This window comes from Dreissena polymorpha, chromosome 1 (genome assembly GCF_020536995.1).
Source record: "Dreissena polymorpha isolate Duluth1 chromosome 1, UMN_Dpol_1.0, whole genome shotgun sequence".
NCBI lineage: Eukaryota > Metazoa > Mollusca > Bivalvia > Myida > Dreissenidae > Dreissena > Dreissena polymorpha.
This window is the reverse complement of record NC_068355.1, coordinates 163,840,338-163,856,372: the sequence shown is the minus strand read 5'-3', so window position 1 is coordinate 163,856,372 and position 16,035 is coordinate 163,840,338. Positions and strand designations below refer to the sequence as shown.

General features: G+C 34.1%; 2 protein-coding genes and 2 long non-coding RNA genes across 8 annotated transcripts in view; 2 read left to right on the top strand and 2 right to left on the bottom strand.

Moving 5' to 3' along the window:
* The window catches only part of LOC127858850 (uncharacterized), a 344,634-nt gene that overhangs the window by 71,927 nt on the left and 256,672 nt on the right, over nt 1–16,035 (top strand). The window lies entirely within an intron of this gene.
* LOC127858873 (ankyrin repeat and BTB/POZ domain-containing protein 1-like) overlaps nt 1–16,035 on the bottom strand; it is a 344,964-nt gene that overhangs the window by 90,839 nt on the left and 238,090 nt on the right. The window lies entirely within an intron of this gene.
* The window catches only part of LOC127858932 (uncharacterized), a 71,109-nt gene that overhangs the window by 22,137 nt on the left and 32,937 nt on the right, over nt 1–16,035 (top strand). The window lies entirely within an intron of this gene.
* Nucleotides 9,284–10,014, bottom strand: LOC127858947 (uncharacterized). The gene is made up of 3 exons (XR_008039204.1): nt 9,933–10,014; nt 9,551–9,741; nt 9,284–9,359 (listed from the first exon to the last, which is right to left on the bottom strand). It is a non-coding gene; the product is annotated as an uncharacterized LOC127858947 (long non-coding RNA).

The following is a 16,035-nucleotide window of genomic DNA, read 5'->3' as shown; positions in this document are numbered from 1 at the left end:
AATATTTTAACATAGAATATTATCAATGTGCTATGTTTCTCCTAGACCATCTATGACAGTATAGTACTTGCATATTACTGCATATAATTTTTGTATCATTTATTTCAATGGTTTTCATACCTTGATTATGTAACAAGCAATAATTTGCCTTTAATGCCGTATACAAATGTCTTGATAAAACGATTTGGTTAAAATTGTAGTCTTAAGTGAATTTTAACAAGTTTAAAATTCCACTGCAATTTATATTATATTTTTTAACTTTGCTTTAATCAATTATCATTCTACCACCACCCGCGACCTATTTTTGTAGACAGAGTATGAAATTAAAGGGTGTTTTGCAATAAATCATGTGGTTACACTGCAATAAATCCTGGAGATATTCTGCAATCAAAACCGTGAAAATATTGTTGGGCTTTTTTTCTTCTTTGAGTGTGGTCTTGGTCAGCCATCTCATAATTTTGATGCAAGCATTTTACAGATAAAATATATATATGCGCCCTCACACTACTTCGGGGGAAGGGGTCCGCAGCCCTTAGGAGGGGGAATTTTTTGTACTTTATAACAAGAAACAAGAACTGTGTTTAAATGTTATAAACATATATATCTATATATGTGACTGTCTTTAGAAAAAAAGGTGGACTTTTACTCAATCTATATAACAGTAATCTTATTTAAAAGTCCACCATGTCATTTTTGTGTCCTGCCCTTGTCAAAAAAGTGGGCAAAATCCGGTTATAACCCAGTTTTAAACTGGGTTAAACCCTGCGGTATTGGCACCGAGCTTAAAGCGAGTCTTTTAAACACACTTTTTGCTTACCGACTTGGTTTTATCTGAGTTGAATCTTGGTTTAACTCGCTTAAAGCCAACATAGTGGGTTTTTTAACCGTCTTAAGTGGGTTTAAAGTGAGTTTTCTTCAGGCAGCTGTGTTTAACTCTGCGGTATTTGCACTGTGCTAAAAGCGGGTTTTTCAGACACGCTTTAAGCTTACCGACTGGGTTTTTTAGCTTACCGACTTGGTTTTTTCTGAGTTAAATCTTGGTTTAACTCGCTTTAAACCAACATAGTGGGTTTTTTAATCATCTTAAGTGGGTTTAAAGTGAGTATGATTTTCTGCAAGTTGGTTTTTTGAGGTTTTTTAAACATGCTTAGACCAACTTCTGTCTGTGGAGTTGGTTTTAAGTGGGTAAAAAGTGTGTTTTTTATGTGAGCTATAAGCAGGCTAAACACGGTTTTTAAGTGAGCGAAAAGTGAGCTAAAAGCACGCCTTTCTTAGTTTTTTTTCACAGTGAAAACATGCTTTTAACTCGCTTTAAACCTAGTTATTAACAGTATTTTATCTGTGAAGAAAACAAAGCAATTTGTGGGTGTGGGTAAGTTGATTTTTGTGGGTTTTAACAGTGTTATAGTGAGGGTTTTTTAAGAAAGTAGGTTTTTTGTGAGCCTTAGGTGGGATTTTGCAGTGTGAAAAAAAATAATTTTGGACTGATATGTTCTAGAAAAAATGGTTTTTGTGAAGCAATTACAACAGTTCATTATAAGCCCCATGTGGTTAAAAGGGAAAAAAACACAATGTGTACGAAAATTATGTTTATATGACAAAAATAGTACACCGCAAATTAATACAAACAGATTATTTTTACAATACATTACACAATAAAAGACATTTATGGAAGATTTTAAAGCAAAAGGTTGACCGCATTGGACCACTGCGGGTGGAGTATTTAGACCGCAGCTGCTGCAGAGACCTGGATCTCAGCTGTTGGAGGTACCTGAACCGCAGTGGAATGAGGAACCTGGATTTAAGCGTATGGAGGGACCTTGACGGGTGTTGGGACCTGCACAGCAGCCACTGGAGAGACCTTGACTGCTAGGGGACCTGGACAGCAGCCAGTGCAGGGGCCTAGACCTGATCTTGGCGGGTGGAGGGACCTGGAAAGCAGCTGGTAGAGAGACCTGGAAAGCAGGCGCTGGAGCGACATGTACCATTGATGCTGCTTGTGTCCTTCTCCTCTTGAGCATCTCTTATGCCAGTTGATCTGCAAAGGATTAATACCATATCACTTTCAAAAGGGCAAGGCATTCTTCAAACATGTTGATTGGTTATGTTTTCGTTCCACTGAACTATGAAATATTGCTGTTATGGTAATCTTGTTGCTTTAATAATAATAAATTTCAGTTATTTGCTTGTTGTTTTTGTTTGTTTATTTTTGAAATTTTAATCCCGTGATCACATGTGACTTAGCACTTTTCATCAATTATTAAAAGAAATTGCGTTTGGTAGAAAATGCGGTTTGAAAATGTACCAAGATGCGTGGTCTTATTTGGTTGTGTGGTCTGGTGGCATTGTAAATGCAATAACCTGTATAGTTTACCTCTCAACAAATCGAGCTTTCTTGGTCAAGGACAGGGCGAGGTTTTCCCACTCTTGTTCCCCTCAAGTTTGCCAGCTCGTGCAGGGTAAAAACCAGGTATAAAAGTCCATACATCAGGCAGGCGATGTTGCACATTCTTTCCAAAGGATCTTCCCATCAATGTCAATTTTGCCTTGTGGCAAGAGTTTAACCTTCAAAATTAAAATATATAAGTTCCAATTAAGTATGAGGGAAAGAAATACGTTCAGTTATAACCAAAAATAGCTATAAATAAAATTTAAGATGACAATAACCATGAAACACAACCATAATTATTCACTGTACACAACATTTACACTTTTTCATGTGCAAGTTTATCTATTTTTGCTTCAAATTGTGTTGTTTTTCCTTTAAATTGCAATACAATAACTTATCCATTTACATTTCCTAGTGACAATACATAAATATGATAATGGTCATAATTAATTCAATAAACTAAATAAAAAAGGGATGAAGAAATGACAATACAAACCTGTTAAAACTGTTCTTCAGCGGTCCATACAATAACCGAAAAGCACCGAAAAGCACTCAATTTCTCTCTATATATATGCAATATATCGTTTTTAGTGTATGTTAACGAGTTTTATTAGTAATAAATGGTTATATGATTGTATGTTTATACTACATTGTGCCCAAAATGGAAAATATCGGCAATTACCGACCGAAAAGCACTCAATTTCTCGCTATATATATGAATATTTGCGTTTCTATTGGGTGTAAACGGATTGAATTAGTTATAAATGGTTATATTTCATGCATATTTATACTACCTTGGGTTTATAACGAGGTATTAATGCCCGAAATTGGATAAATATCGGCAATATACCGACCGAAAAGCACTTCATGTGAAGACCGAAAAGCACTCAATTTCTCGCTATATATATGAATATTTGCGTTTCTATTGGGTGTAAACGGATTGAATTAGTTATAAATGGTTATATTTCATGCACATTTATACTACCTTGGGTTTATAACGAGGTATTAATGCCCGAAATTGAATAAATATCGGCAATATACCGACCGAAAAGCACTTCATGTGAAGACCGAAAAGCACTCAATTTCTCGCTATATATATGAATATTTGCGTTTCTATTGGGTGTAAACGGATTGAATTAGTTATAAATGGTTATATTTCATGCATATTTATACTACCTTGGGTTTATAACGAGGTATTAATGCCCGAAATTGGATAAATATCGGCAATATACCGACCGAAAAGCACTTCATGTGAAGACCGAAAAGCACTCAATTTCTCGCTATATATATGAATATTTGCGTTTCTATTGGGTGTAAACGGATTGAATTAGTTATAAATGGTTATATTTCATGCACATTTATACTACCTTGGGTTTATAACGAGGTATCAATGCCCGAAATCGGATAAATATCGGCAATATACCGACCGAAAAGCACTTCATGTGAAGACCGAAAAGCACTCAATTTCTCGCTATATATATATAATATTTGCGTTCCTATTATGTGTAAACGGTTTAAATTAGTTATAAATGGTATATTGCATGCATATTTATACTACCTTGTGTTTATAACGAGGTATTAATGCCCGAAATTGGATAAATATCGGCAATATACCGACCGAAAAGCACTTCATGTGAAGACCGAAAAGCACTCAATTTCTCGCTATATATGTGAATATTTGCGTTTCTAATGGGTGTAAACGGATTGAATTAGTTATAAATGGTTATATTTCATGCATATTTATACTACCTTGGGTTTATTATGAGGTATTAAGCCCCAAAATTGGATAAATATCGGCAATATACCGACCGAAAAGCACTTCATGTGGAAACCGAAAAGCACTCAATTTCTCGCTATATATATGAATAGTTGCGTTTCTATTGGGTGTAAACGGATTGAATTAGTTATAAATGGTTATATTTCATGCATATTTATACTACCTTGGGTTTATAACGAGGTATTAATGCCCGAAATTGGATAAATATCGGCAATATACCGACCGAAAAGCACTTCATGTGAAGACCGAAAAGCACTCAATTTCTCGCTATATATATATAATATTTGCGTTCCTATTATGTGTAAACGGTTTAAATTAGTTATAAATGGTATATTGCATGCATATTTATACTACCTTGTGTTTATTATGAGGTATTAATGCCCAAAATTGGTTAAATATCGGCAATATACCGACCGAAAAGCACTCCCGCGACAGCAGAGAATCACCGAAAAGCACTCAAGTTCTCTATATATACATGCAAGTTAACTAAAAGGGCCGATTTTAATGGATTGAAAAGATGTACATATTTATTTAGTCAAAGTCTGTTCATATTGAAACTTAATTTTAATGTCTGAAGTCATCATTAACAACTTGTGAACGAACGGCCGGTACGCTTCTTTAATCAGCACAAAGCAGTTTGGAAATAGATTTTCGCACCTTCAATTAATTATATTCCAGATAATGATGAGAAGTTGTGTTATGATCGGTGCCTTTAATTCATGTCCGAACAGTGCGGCTCGTGTGAATTAATGTACAGTTTTGTTGATTTACATGTGCTTAATTAATTATTCGATGTACGATGTGAATCTAATCTTAGTTTTAGTGCAGATTCGTTCATACGACACAAAGACACTATTTTATGTTACGGATCTTTTCGGTTTAGAGGACTGAGACATTCATGTTAAAAATCGAATATAATATATATTTTTTTATAAAAAACAGGTAGCAAGTTATAAATATATCGGCAATGTACCAACCGAAAAGCATTTCATGGTGTTTATCATCTTATACGTAAATTGATGTATATGTTTTAAGTATTTCTAATTGACGTGAAACTCTTGAATAGAAATTGCAGCATGACTTTTAGTTAATGTGCTCTGTATTAATAATAGCGATTTTAATTGAAGATACAAAAAAATCAACATGTACACTTGAAATTCAATAGCTCCCCAAATGAGTGCAGAAAAAACAACGTGTCAACGTGTCACGTATATTTCAGGCACGGGCACAATCACACTTTATTAGCGCCGTCTTTAAACCCTTTTAATCTCTAAAGAACAGATTAATTTGACCTTAATTAACAAAATTAACAAAATTATTTTAACTAATGCAAGCTAGAATTAATATGTGACTACTTGTTATACAATCAGTACCATTCGAAAATGGATCGTATTTAATTGTGGTTCCTTCTTTGAACTTATGTTGACGGCCGACTTTTAGAATAGCTAGTGCCAGTAATAAATGTATTTCTTTAAATTCACATGTTGTTTTTTTAAGATATGAAAGATGCAAATGTGTCTTACTTATATTGTTTTCTGGTATTTAATCTATCTTATATATATGTGACTACGTGCTAATTTTTGGAGAAATGAAAGATTCAAATGTGTCTTATATATATTTTATCCATGTATCATGTGTATTCAGTTTTCATGCGAAAATATATCTTATTTCTTAATTTCCACCATCACACTTTATTAGCGCAGCGCCGACTCAGTAAATTAATTAATGTAATAAAAAAAAGTGCAACGGTGAGGTGGATCAATTGTTAGTGCACACCACTTCAGCAATAAATGAAAGTTATTTTGGCTGTAAATCCGATATTTCCAATACAGTAGCCATGTTCCTGTGTATTGAGATGATAAGATCACCACAGCAGGTTGCTAATACACAGTGTAGACTGAAATGAAAACAGTTATTTTGGCTGTAAATCCAATTCCAGTACAGTAGCCATGTTCCTGTGTATTGAACTGATAAGATCACCACAGCAGGTTGCTAATACACCGTGTAGACTTCCACTGTTTTATTATAGTAATTGTTATTTACCTGCTTGGAATAAATGGTGTATTCATTCGGGTCTGATGGTGTATTGTAAAATATATAATTCTGATAAGAAACAGTAGCACACAACAGGAATTTGGTTGATAAAAATAACTGATGTATTTATTGAAAGTGAAATTTGCCCAGAATAGTTGTATAAAATTTTTCGTCTAGCGGCCAAGTGCATTAATCCCGATCGCTGTTGGGTATTTTACTGTTTAGTAACACCTTAATACCATCATTTTTAAACTGATAACGGAAATAAAGAAATATCTTTTTTTTTTGGTAAGTATACGTGCTTGAATTAATGTTACATCTTTCATTGGAGATACATTGCGGCAGAGTTCTAGTTCGCAGCGTAATCAAGCTCCGTGTAATCGGTATCCTACAATAAATAAGTTTTTAATTATGTGTAATTTAATTCGCAACATTGCTTATCTCAACGTTCAATGGCCCGCGCACTTCACAAAATTTTAAAACATCATTATTGTTAAGTGTACATGCTTGATATATTCATAAAATAGCAGTTTTTTTAAAACAATCGGACTTTAACCTTTAATTTGATCTAATGTACATGTAGGTAGTACCCGAGCCGACAATGACCAATCGAGCGTTAGTAAGCCATTAATACATACATTTTTAAAATGTGAACGGAAATAGGGAAATATCGTTTTTTGAGAAGTTTACGCGCTTGATTAAATGTTAGCTGTAGAAATTTAGTCAACTCTTCGGGACACCCTCTTTTTACAGGCTTCGGGCCGCATTACAGTCAAAAAAGAAAAATGCATTGATAAATGCTGCTAAGTCCGAAAGGAAACTATTAGATGCGTATAATGTGGGATTACAGCAGACTGATGTTACGTTCCCGTCTTCAGACGCGGACAAGATGGCGATCAATATTCTGCACAAATTTCATCCTGCAATGATAGGGCATTACACACCTATAAAAACAATCGGTGACGGCAACTGTCTGTTTAGATCTATTTCAAAATGTTTGAATGGTAGTGAAGAGCAACATATTTTGTTGAGATTGTTATCTGCTCTTGAACTTATTGAAAACGAAAGTTACTACAAATCTGATCAGTTCCTCGCCGATGACAGAATACTTCAGGCGGAATATTCAAATTTGTTGCATGATGTTATAGGTCTATACACTTGGTCAGTCGTCGAGCTAATCTTTGTGGTAAGCGCAGTAATCAAAAAATGCATTAAGTCGTACTATCCGCCTCAACCATTCTCGGACTATACGTCCGAAGTCTTAACACGGCGTGTTGTGGGTAGGGGATGTAAAGACATGTCACCTGATATAACAATAATGTGGTCTCAAATGTCTCGCTCGGAGATAATCAGACTAGAACCTAACCATTTTGTGCCATTGATTCCTGCAAACAAAATTTTAGTAAATGATGTTTCGCCACTCAGTGATGATATTAAAGTTACAAAGGTAGAAACATGTTCAATTCCTGCTAATGCAACTTTTGTGGTAATTGATGGTGACGACTCCGATTATGACCACTCGGAAACTGTTGAAAGGTCTTTTGAAAACTCATTATCTGAGAGTGATGCAAATCAGAATGATGAACTGACAAATGACCAAGCAACGGCTTCTGAGGCAGACAAAACTGTAACATTGTTTAGTGGGAAATTAAACCCCATTTCTATCATATTGACGCGTGTGCGCAGCGGGTAATCAGATTGCGCGCTGCGTGTATTAAGACTATCGCACCTTCAATCGGATGCTATTTAATTAACACCCCGGTGATAAGATAACAGTATTAACACCTTCGATCAGTTGTGTTGTAATTAAAACTCACTGATAGTTTACCTGTGCATTCCGTACCACTTATTAGTTAGTATGTACCATATATTTATATACACATTGCGTCCCATATGCCGGTGTATGTCCTGGATTTTTTTTTTACATATCATTACTTTCTATAATCATAATCTGATTTGAACTTGAGGGTAACATAATCATTGACAGACAAGCTTATCTTAAGCTGTGCAGTTTTATTTCATTACAAACAGCTGCAAATATTTAATTTCTTGTTTATACAAATGGGACTATTTCCGTTTTTTTTTATTTCTTGCATAAATTTTCGGGAATATTTCGGCCTTTTTTTTCAAAATTTGGCTCTTACAAGAGGTGGCCTCCACGTGGCAAGAGCTGGGCAACATATTCATTATGTTGGCAAACTACCTCATGTATATATGAGTCGTGTTCTGGGAAGAAAGAGGAGCTTAATGCATGGACGTAAAATGTCATCCCAGATTAGCCTACGCAGTCCGCACAGGCTAATCAGGGACGACACTTTCCGCTTTTATGGTATTTTTAGTTTCAAGGAAGTCACTCCTCACCGAAAATCACGTTTGGGCGAAAAGTGTCGTCCCTGATTAGCAGTGCGGACTGCACAGGCTAATCAGTGACGACACTTTAAGCACATGCATTAAGCTCACTTTTCTCAGAACGCGCCTCATATATATATAGTGCTTTATTTTCAAACTTAAATCAATATTTAACGAAGTCATCATTGATTATATTAAATATAGAGAGAAATTGAGTGCTTGTGCTTTATCTTTAAACTTAAATCAATATTTAACGAAGTCATTATTGACTAAATAAATATGTACATCTTTTCAATCCATTATAAACGGCACTTATAGCTTAGTTTCGTTTATATATAGAGAAATTGAGTGCTTTTCGGTGATTCTGTGCTGTCGCGGTAGTGCTTTTCGGTGGCCACCAAAAATAGTAATGAGCTTTATATTTAAACTTTTTATTTAATGAAGTCATTATTAACTAAATAAATATGTACATCTTTTCAATCCATTAAAATCGGCCCTTATAGTTAACTTGCATGTATATATAGAGAACTTGAGTGCTTTTCGGTGATTCTGTGCTGTCGCGGGAGTGCTTTTCGGTCGGTATATTGCCGATATTTAACCAATTTTGGGCATTAATAACTCATAATAAACACAAGGTAGTATAAATATGCATGCAGTATAACCATTTATAACTAATTTAAACCGTTTACACACAATAGGAACGCAAATATTATATATATATAGCGAGAAATTGAGTGCTTTTCGGTCTTCACATGAAGTGCTTTTCGGTCGGTATATTGCCGATATTTATAAAATTTCGGGCATTTATACCTCGTTATAAACCCAAGGTAGTATAAATATGCATGAAATATAACCATTTATAACTAATTCAATCCGTTTACACCCAATAGAAACGCAAATATTCATATATATAGCGAGAAATTGAGTGCTTTTCGATCTTCACATGAAGTGCTTTTCGGTCGGTATATTGCCGATATTTATCCAATTTCGGGCATTAATACCTCATAATAAACACAAGGTAGTATAAATATGCATGAAATATAACCATTTATAACTAATTTAAACCGTTTACACACAATAGAAACGCAAATATTCATATATATAGCGAGAAATTGAGTGCTTTTCGGTCTTCACATGAAGTGCTTTTCGGTCGGTATATTGCCGATATTTATCCAATTTTGGGGCTTAATACCTCATAATAAACACAAGGTAGTATAAATATGCATGAAATATAACCATTTATAACTAATTTAAACCGTTTACACACAATAGAAACGCAAATATTCATATATATAGCGAGAAATTGAGTGCTTTTCGGTCTTCACTTGAAGTGCTTTTCGGTCGGTATATTGCCGATATTTATCCAATTTTGGGGCTTAATACCTCATAATAAACCCAAGGTAGTATAAATATGCATGAAATATAACCATTTATAACTAATTTAATCCGTTTACACACAATAGAAACGCAATTATTCATATATATAGCGAGAAATTGAGTGCTTTTCGGTTTCCACATGAAGTGCTTTTCGGTCGGTAATTGCCGATATTTACCATTTTGGGCACAATGTAGTATAAACATACAATCATATAACCATTTATTACTAATTAAACTCGTTAACATACACTAAAAACGATATATTGCATATATATAGAGAGAAATTGAGTGCTTTTCGGTGCTTTTCGGTGCTTTTCGGTGCTTTTCGGTTATTGTATGGACAGTATTCCAAAAAACAACAACATGCAGTTCAACCTCCTTTCCAACCAACTTATTGTTGATTTCCACATTGCAGTAAAAACACATTGTTTTCATCACACAATACTTCATGCTGACAGAATTTCACCATTATAAGTCTTTCACTTCTTTATATTAATGTTGCTGAATTAAATTTAGCTCAATATTCAATTGCTGACACCAGCTTGTTTTTCAAAAGTTGTTGTTTTCTTCCTAGCCAATCAAAAGCCTCATATCTCATTCCACACAGCCTTATCTCTAGGCAAACCCCATCAGTAGCCTTATCTTCCCCTAGATAATCAGTACCCTGTTTAGCTCTGAATGCCTGACAGATTGTTATCTGTTTATTGTTAGTGGTGTGAAATAAGGGTGTTTTTAGGTATTGTCTTGTTATTTTGTTGACAGTTTATGTAACACAGGTCATGTTTGGCATTTTATTATTTTATTGCAAATTAAGAAAATGGATATGATGGTATCATATGAAAATATCAAAATCTTGCATAACTTATGTACAAAAATAAATAGATTATTTTCAAAATAATGTTTTCAATACCATTATTATTAAAATATGCAGATTTAACAAGTAAATGTTTTAAACAAATATAAACAATCATATAAGATTGTTTAAAAAAAAATAAAAAAAATTAAGACATAAAACAATCATAAGATATTGTTTATAATAAAAACAAACATAAAGAAAAAAATCAAAGTGAAACACAAACTCTTTCATTTTCATGTATAAAACTAAGCTTGTCCATTGTTATAGTTTTTGTCAGTGATACTTGTTGTCCATCTGTGAACCTGTGATGTTCTGAAAGAGCCATTTTCATCCAATTTTCCCTAAAAATTATGGGGAGCACACAAATGTACAATAGGGACAATGACAAACAAGCTGTAAAAAAAGCCCCTTTACAATTGACTTGTATTATTTATGGATTTAAACATCAAACAAAGACCCATTTGAAGAATTATTGTTTCATTGATGAGTTATATTAATAAACAAAAGACCAACTTGTTGAAAAGTGTGTTAAAGTGAGTCTTTAAGCCTCGTTGCAGCTCTCAACTTATTAACAAAAAGACCAATTTAAACTCGCTTAAACCCACTTCTGTTTAAAAAAGACCAACTTCTGTTGTTAAAGACTCGCTTATAAAACAAAAAGACACACTTAAACACACATAATCCAACTCATAAATAAAAAGGCTCACTTTTGACACACAAAAAACCGACTTCTTACAGAAAAAAACTCGCTTAAACACACATCTTCTTAAAATAACCAACTTTAAACTCAGTTAAGCACAGTTTAGCGCACATAAAACTCACTTTTATTAGCAAAAACCAACTTCCACTAAGAAAAACTCAGAAAAAACACAGTTTTATGTTGGTTTAAGTGTGTTTTGGTATGAAAGTGGGTTATTTTTTGACAAGGGTGTTGCATGCAAAGTTTGTCTTTAACTTGTATTCACACTGCAATTCCAATAAATCGCGGTTAAAGGGGTCCAAAGATCGCGACCGTGATATATCCCATGCGCATTAAAAATTGTCAGGTTATTCATGCATGTTTTTGTATGCATTAGCATAGTTTGGCTATCTCAAAACACGCGTTTTACCTACCTTATTGACGTATGTGTTATATCCATATATTGTTTATTGGTTTAACACAAAACATTATTCCATGTAAGTATTTTTAAATACGTATAATTAGTCCCCTACCGATTTCACCGTAGGGGACTTATGGTTTTCGCTCTGTGCATCTGTGAGTCTGTGAGTCTGTCACATTTTTCTGGATCCTGAGATAACTTTAAAAGTTCTTAATATTTTTTCATGAAACTTGGAACATGGATAGATGGCAATATGGACATTATGTAGTCATTTCATTTTGTTCCTGCGTCTAAAATTATGGTTGCTATGGCAACAAATATATATTTTTTATTCTGAAAATGTTGGAATTTCTGACAATGGTGGAGTGGGTAGGGGACTTATATTGCTTGACAATAGTCTTGTTAAATTTGTAATCCAAAAACAGTTGCCAAGTTTAATTGTTCAAGAAAGTAGACCCATGTACAAAATGATGTCATTTTCCTCTTGGAAAGCATGGGCTTCATTATTAGTGCATCTGGACAAACTGAGGGATCTTCACCTCTAAATTAAAAGCAAATTGTTTACACTGTATCCTACGCGCAAAGATTGTTGAGATAGGTCAGTCCCTTGTCAAAAAATAACCCACTTTCATACCAAAACACACTTAAACCAACATAAAACTGTGTTTTTTCTGAGTTTTTCTTAGTGGAAGTTGGTTTTTGCTAATAAAAGTGAGTTTTATGTGCGCTAAACTGTGCTTAACTGAGTTTAAAGTTGGTTATTTTAAGAAGATGTGTGTTTAAGCGAGTTTTTTTCTGTAAGAAGTCGGTTTTTTGTGTGTCAAAAGTGAGCCTTTTTATTTATGAGTTGGATTATGTGTGTTTAAGTGTGTCTTTTTGTTTTATAAGCGAGTCTTTAACAACAGAAGTTGGTCTTTTTTAAACAGAAGTGGGTTTTAAGCGAGTTTAAATTGGTCTTTTTGTTAATAAGTTGAGAGCTGCAACGAGGCTTAAAGACTCACTTTAACACACTTTTCAACAAGTTGGTCTTTTGTTTATTAATATAACTCATCAATGAAACAATAATTCTTCAACTGGGTCTTTGTTTGATGTTTAAATCCATAAATAATACAAGTCAATTGTAAAGGGGCTTTTTTTACAGCTTGTTTGCCATTGTCCCTATTGTACATTTGTGTGCTCCCCATAATTTTTAGGGAAAATTGGATGAAAATGGCTCTTTCAGAACATCACAGGTTCACAGATGGACAACAAGTATCACTGACAAAAACTATAACAATGGACAAGCTTAGTTTTATACATGAAAATGAAAGAGTTTGTGTTTCACTTTGATTTTTTTCTTTATGTTTGTTTTTATTATAAACAATATCTTATGATTGTTTTATGTCTTAATTTTTTTTATTTTTTTTTTAAACAATCTTATATGATTGTTTATATTTGTTTAAAACATTTACTTGTTAAATCTGCATATTTTAATAATAATGGTATTGAAAACATTATTTTGAAAATAATCTATTTATTTTTGTACATAAGTTATGCAAGATTTTGATATTTTCATATGATACCATCATATCCATTTTCTTAATTTGCAATAAAATAATAAAATGCCAAACATGACCTGTGTTACATAAACTGTCAACAAAATAACAAGACAATACCTAAAAACACCCTTATTTCACACCACTAACAATAAACAGATAACAATCTGTCAGGCATTCAGAGCTAAACAGGGTACTGATTATCTAGGGGAAGATAAGGCTACTGATGGGGTTTGCCTAGAGATAAGGCTGTGTGGAATGAGATATGAGGCTTTTGATTGGCTAGGAAGAAAACAACAACTTTTGAAAAACAAGCTGGTGTCAGCAATTGAATATTGAGCTAAATTTAATTCAGCAACATTAATATAAAGAAGTGAAAGACTTATAATGGTGAAATTCTGTCAGCATGAAGTATTGTGTGATGAAAACAATGTGTTTTTACTGCAATGTGGAAATCAACAATAAGTTGGTTGGAAAGGAGGTTGAACTGCATGTTGTTGTTTTTTGGAATACTGAAGAACAGTTTTAACAGGTTTGTATTGTCATTTCTTCATCCCTTTTTTATTTAGTTTATTGAATTAATTATGACCATTATCATATTTATGTATTGTCACTAGGAAATGTAAATGGATAAGTTATTGTATTGCAATTTAAAGGAAAAACAACACAATTTGAAGCAAAAATAGATAAACTTGCACATGAAAAAGTGTAAATGTTGTGTACAGTGAATAATTATGGTTGTGTTTCATGGTTATTGTCATCTTAAATTTTATTTATAGCTATTTTTGGTTATAACTGAACGTATTTCTTTCCCTCATACTTAATTGGAACTTATATATTTTAATTTTGAAGGTTAAACTCTTGCCACAAGGCAAAATTGACATTGATGGGAAGATCCTTTGGAAAGAATGTGCAACATCGCCTGCCTGATGTATGGACTTTTATACCTGGTTTTTACCCTGCACGAGCTGGCAAACTTGAGGGGAACAAGAGTGGGAAAACCTCGCCCTGTCCTTGACCAAGAAAGCTCGATTTGTTGAGAGGTAAACTATACAGGTTATTGCATTTACAATGCCACCAGACCACACAGCCAAATAAGACCACGCATCTTGGTACATTTTCAAACCGCATTTTCTACCAAACGCAATTTCTTTTAATAATTGATGAAAAGTGCTAAGTCACATGTGATCACGGGATTAAAATTTCAAAAATAAACAAACAAAAACAACAAGCAAATAACTGAAATTTATTATTATTAAAGCAACAAGATTACCATAACAGCAATATTTCATAGTTCAGTGGAACGAAAACATAACCAATCAACATGTTTGAAGAATGCCTTGCCCTTTTGAAAGTGATATGGTATTAATCCTTTGCAGATCAACTGGCATAAGAGATGCTCAAGAGGAGAAGGACACAAGCAGCATCAATGGTACATGTCGCTCCAGCGCCTGCTTTCCAGGTCTCTCTACCAGCTGCTTTCCAGGTCCCTCCACCCGCCAAGATCAGGTCTAGGCCCCTGCACTGGCTGCTGTCCAGGTCCCCTAGCAGTCAAGGTCTCTCCAGTGGCTGCTGTGCAGGTCCCAACACCCGTCAAGGTCCCTCCATACGCTTAAATCCAGGTTCCTCATTCCACTGCGGTTCAGGTACCTCCAACAGCTGAGATCCAGGTCTCTGCAGCAGCTGCGGTCTAAATACTCCACCCGCAGTGGTCCAATGCGGTCAACCTTTTGCTTTAAAATCTTCCATAAATGTCTTTTATTGTGTAATGTATTGTAAAAATAATCTGTTTGTATTAATTTGCGGTGTACTATTTTTGTCATATAAACATAATTTTCGTACACATTGTGTTTTTTTCCCTTTTAACCACATGGGGCTTATAATGAACTGTTGTAATTGCTTCACAAAAACCATTTTTTCTAGAACATATCAGTCCAAAATTATTTTTTTTCACACTGCAAAATCCCACCTAAGGCTCACAAAAAACCTACTTTCTTAAAAAACCCTCACTATAACACTGTTAAAACCCACAAAAATCAACTTACCCACACCCACAAATTGCTTTGTTTTCTTCACAGATAAAATACTGTTAATAACTAGGTTTAAAGCGAGTTAAAAGCATGTTTTCACTGTGAAAAAAAACTAAGAAAGGCGTGCTTTTAGCTCACTTTTCGCTCACTTAAAAACCGTGTTTAGCCTGCTTATAGCTCACATAAAAAACACACTTTTTACCCACTTAAAACCAACTCCACAGACAGAAGTTGGTCTAAGCATGTTTAAAAAACCTCAAAAAACCAACTTGCAGAAAATCATGCTCACTTTAAACCCACTTAAGATGATTAAAAAACCCACTATGTTGGTTTAAAGCGAGTTAAACCAAGATTTAACTCAGAAAAAACCAAGTCGGTAAGCTAAAAAACCCAGTCGGTAAGCTTAAAGCGTGTCTGAAAAACCCGCTTTTAGCACAGTGCAAATACCGCAGAGTTAAACACAGCTGCCTGAAGAAAACTCACTTTAAACCCACTTAAGACGGTTAAAAAACCCACTATGTTGGCTTTAAGCGAGTTAAACCAAAATTCAACTCAGATAAAACCAAGTCGGTAAGCAAAAAGTGTGTT